The sequence below is a fragment of the Periplaneta americana genome, chromosome 5 (assembly GCF_040183065.1).
Source record: "Periplaneta americana isolate PAMFEO1 chromosome 5, P.americana_PAMFEO1_priV1, whole genome shotgun sequence".
Taxonomy (NCBI): domain Eukaryota; kingdom Metazoa; phylum Arthropoda; class Insecta; order Blattodea; family Blattidae; genus Periplaneta; species Periplaneta americana.
This window is the reverse complement of record NC_091121.1, coordinates 150,286,192-150,290,135: the sequence shown is the minus strand read 5'-3', so window position 1 is coordinate 150,290,135 and position 3,944 is coordinate 150,286,192. Positions and strand designations below refer to the sequence as shown.

Sequence of the window (3,944 nt, the reverse complement as noted above, 5' to 3'; positions counted from 1 at the left end):
CTATGCACTACGTCATAGATGTCTATGAACGTAGGACCGAAGTCCACACATGTGCTGAGGTGCACTCGTTATGAATGACTAGTTTGCCGGGATCCGACGGAATAAACGCCGTCTTAAATCACGAAGTGATTTACGCATATCATATATATTATTTTAATGTACCGAAGTACATATGATATTACCATGCAGATATTCTGCGTCATCATACGATGAAAGAGTAATGGAACGGAGAAAAATTCCCTCCGGCGCCGGGATTTGAACCCGGGTTTTCAGCTCTACGTGCTGATGCTTTATCCACTAAGCCACACCGGATACAACCCCGGCGTCGGACAGAATCGTCTCAGATTAAGTTCCAACTCTTGGGTTCCCTCTAGTGGCCGCCCTATGCACTACGTCATAGATGTCTATGAACGCAGGACCGAAGTCCACACATGTGCTGAGGTGCACTCGTTATGAGTGACTAGTTGGCCGGGATCCGACGGAATAAGCGCCGTCTTAAATCACGAAGAAATTTACGGATATCATATATATTATTTTAATGCACCGAAGTACATATGATATTTCCATGCAGATATTCTGCGTCATCATACGATGAAAGAGTAATGGGACGGAGAAAAATTCCCTCCGGCGCCGGGATTTGAACCCGGGTTTTCAGATCTACGTGCTGATGCTTTATCCACTTAGCCACACCGGATACCCACCCCGGCGTCGGACAGAATCGTCTCAGATTAAGTTCCAACTCTTGGGTTCCCTCTAGTGGCCGCCCTATGCACTACGTCATAGATGTCTATGAACGCAGGACCGAAGTCCACACATGTGCTGAGGTGCACTCGTTATGAGTGACTAGTTGGCCGGGATCCGACGGAATAAGCGCCGTCTTAAATCACGAAGAAATTTACGGATATCATATATATTATTTTAATGCACCGAAGTACATATGATATTTCCATGCAGATATTCTGCGTCATTATACGATGAAAGAGTAATGGGACGGAGAAAAATTCCCTCCGGCGCCGGGATTTGAACCCGGGTTTTCAGCTCTACGTGCTGATGCTTTATCCACTTAGCCACACCGGATACCCACCCCGGCGTCGGACAGAATCGTCTCAGATTAAGTTCCAACTCTTGGGTTCCCTCTAGTGGCCGCCCTCTGCACTACGTCATAGATGTCTATGAACGCAGGACCGAAGTCCACACATGTGCTGAGGTGCACTCGTTATGAGTGACTAGTTGGCCGGGATCCGACGGAATAAGCGCCGTCTTAAATCACGAAGAAATTTACGGATATCATATATATTATTTTAATGTACCGAAGTACATATGATATTTCCATGCAGATATTCTGCGTCATCATACGATGAAAGAGTAATGGAACGGAGAAAAATTCCCTCCGGCGCCGGGATTTGAACCCGGGTTTTCAGCTCTACGGGCTGATGCTTTATCCACTAAGCCACACCGGATACAACCCCGGCGTCGGATAGAATCGTCTCAGATTAAGCTCCAACTCCAACTAGTCATTCATAACGAGTGCACCTCAGCACATGTGTGGACATCTATGACGTAGTGCAGAGGGCGGCCACTAGAGGGAACCCAAGAGTTGGAGCTTAATCTGAGACGATTCTATCCGACGCCGGGGTTGTATCCGTTGTGGCTTAGTGGATAAAGCATCAGCACGTAGAGCTGAAAACCCGGGTTCAAATCCCGGCGCCGGAGGGAATTTTTCTCCGTTCCATTACTCTTTCATCGTATGATGACGCAGAATACCTGCATGGAAATATCATATGTACTTCGGTACATTAAAATAATATATAGTATTCTGAAGGTAAAAATGTGTTTTGAATTCCTTAGTTGCTTCGTACAATTTTTTTTTTCGATTTTCAACTAAAAATTACATTTTTCTTACGCAAGTGTTGCAAATCACGCCACTCTTGTAAATTCTTAAAGACAGTACATTAGGATGCGTAATTAAACTGTAAAGAATCAAGTTCCTAAAGTCGTATAATTTGTAACATGTTTTTGAGATAAGTGCGTAAGAATAATGTAATTTTTAGTTAAACATTGTAAAATATAATCTGTACAAAGCAATTAACAGCACATTTTTAGCTTCAGAACAGTAGCCAATTAAAGAAAATATACTCCTCAACAGTTGATTCTCTATTTGTAATACCTTTTTACTCTTAAAACTAAAGCAAAAAGGTATTATACTTACAACTTCAAACTAGTGTATCTCTGAAAATATTGAGATTAGGACAAATGTTTATATGACATTCCTTGCTCAGAATGTCTTCAGAAATAAGTTACGTAAGTGGCGGTAAATCCTCGTGAATCACCCTGTATAATACTTCTTTTTTTTTTCTTAAAATTTTCTGTATAAAAATGGAAATAGTAATAATCAATCAACTGGGGTAGGTCAGGCGATAACGAGTTGCAGCTGCGATCAGACATGAGTTGAAATTCCGTTTGGGGTGTAACCTATAGTTGAATTTATTGTAAGGTTCTCCCTAACTGTAAAACTAATGTCAGGTAATCCCATGCGAATTCCTGGCCTCATCCCGCCAAATAGAGTACCATCTTGCACTTAAAATTCCACCGACAACTACAATAAGATTTAGGCTGCGATGTATTCGGGACAGAAATAATAACCATTCCAAGTTAACGTCTGTTAGCCAACATAACACAAAACACGTGATCTCGCACTGATTAAACACATAAACTCTATAAGACACGTTTACGGTTTCTACTAAATTGCTGATGTAGCAAGAAAAAGAAAATTCTATCGTCCTTGAACTCCTGAACACAAACTCGCCTAGGTGTCCAAAACTAACTTTACACTCTAGAGTTTCATTGCTTAACGGAGCGTGGTAATAATAGCCTTTCCTCAGTAAGGTCACACTCGAGACGACCTGCAGAACGTATGTGTTTAAATACACCCATGGGAGCAGGGAATTCCTAAGAAAGTACGGCAGCCATATACGAGACTCCTTGGATCCTTCACACATTCCTGTTTTAATGGAAACCAAGTTCCACCGCACTTCACACACTCACTTGTTTCCACCGTGTCCTAGGAGACGGTAACCTATTTCAGTTGAGTGTACAATATCTCGATAATGTTAATTAAAATGAGGTTTCTCATGAAACGGGTCCATGCATCGAACTCAGAACCTGCGTAACTTTCCTGATGGTTATATTTCAAGTACATCATTCTCTGATTAATTTCCTTGTAAATACTGAACACGAACAAAATCCGTCCAATAGTTAAGTAGAAATCGCTGTACACAGACAGACTAGTACTAAAATTATTATATTTCATGTACATCACTCCCTGATAAATTGACTCGTAGATACTGAATATGAACAAAATCCATCCAATAGTTTAGTAGAAATCGCTGTACACAGACAGACTAGTACTAAAATTATTATATTTCATGTACATTATTCCCTGATAAATTGACTCGTAGATACTGAATATGAACAAAATCCGTCCAATAGTTTAGTAGAAATCGCTGTACACAGACAGACAAGTACTAAAATTATTATATTTCATGTACATCATTCCCTGATAAATTGACTCGTAGATACTGAATATGAACAAAATTCGTCCAATAGTTTAGTAGAAATCGCTGTACACAGACAGACTAGTACTAAAATTATTATATTTAATGTACATCATTCCCTGATAAATTGACTCGTAGATACTGAATATGAACAAAATTCGTCCAATAGTTCAGTAGAAACCGCTGTACACAGACAGACTAGTACTAAAATTATTATATTTCATGTACATCATTCCCTGATAAATTGACTCGTAGATACTGAATATGAACAAAATTCGTCCAATAGTTTAGTAGAAATCGCTGTACACAGACAGACCAGTACTAAAGTTATTATATTTCATGTACATCATTCCCTGATAAATTGACTCGTAGATACTGAATATGAACAAA

The 3,944-nt window shown here is 40.0% G+C and overlaps 1 non-coding gene across 1 annotated transcript; it reads right to left on the bottom strand.

Annotated features, from left to right (window-relative positions):
• Window positions 1–1,388: 1,388 nt before the first annotated feature.
• TRNAY-GUA (transfer RNA tyrosine (anticodon GUA)) lies at window positions 1,389–1,460 on the bottom strand. The gene has a single exon. It is a non-coding gene; the product is annotated as a tRNA-Tyr (tRNA).
• Window positions 1,461–3,944: the final 2,484 nt, after the last annotated feature.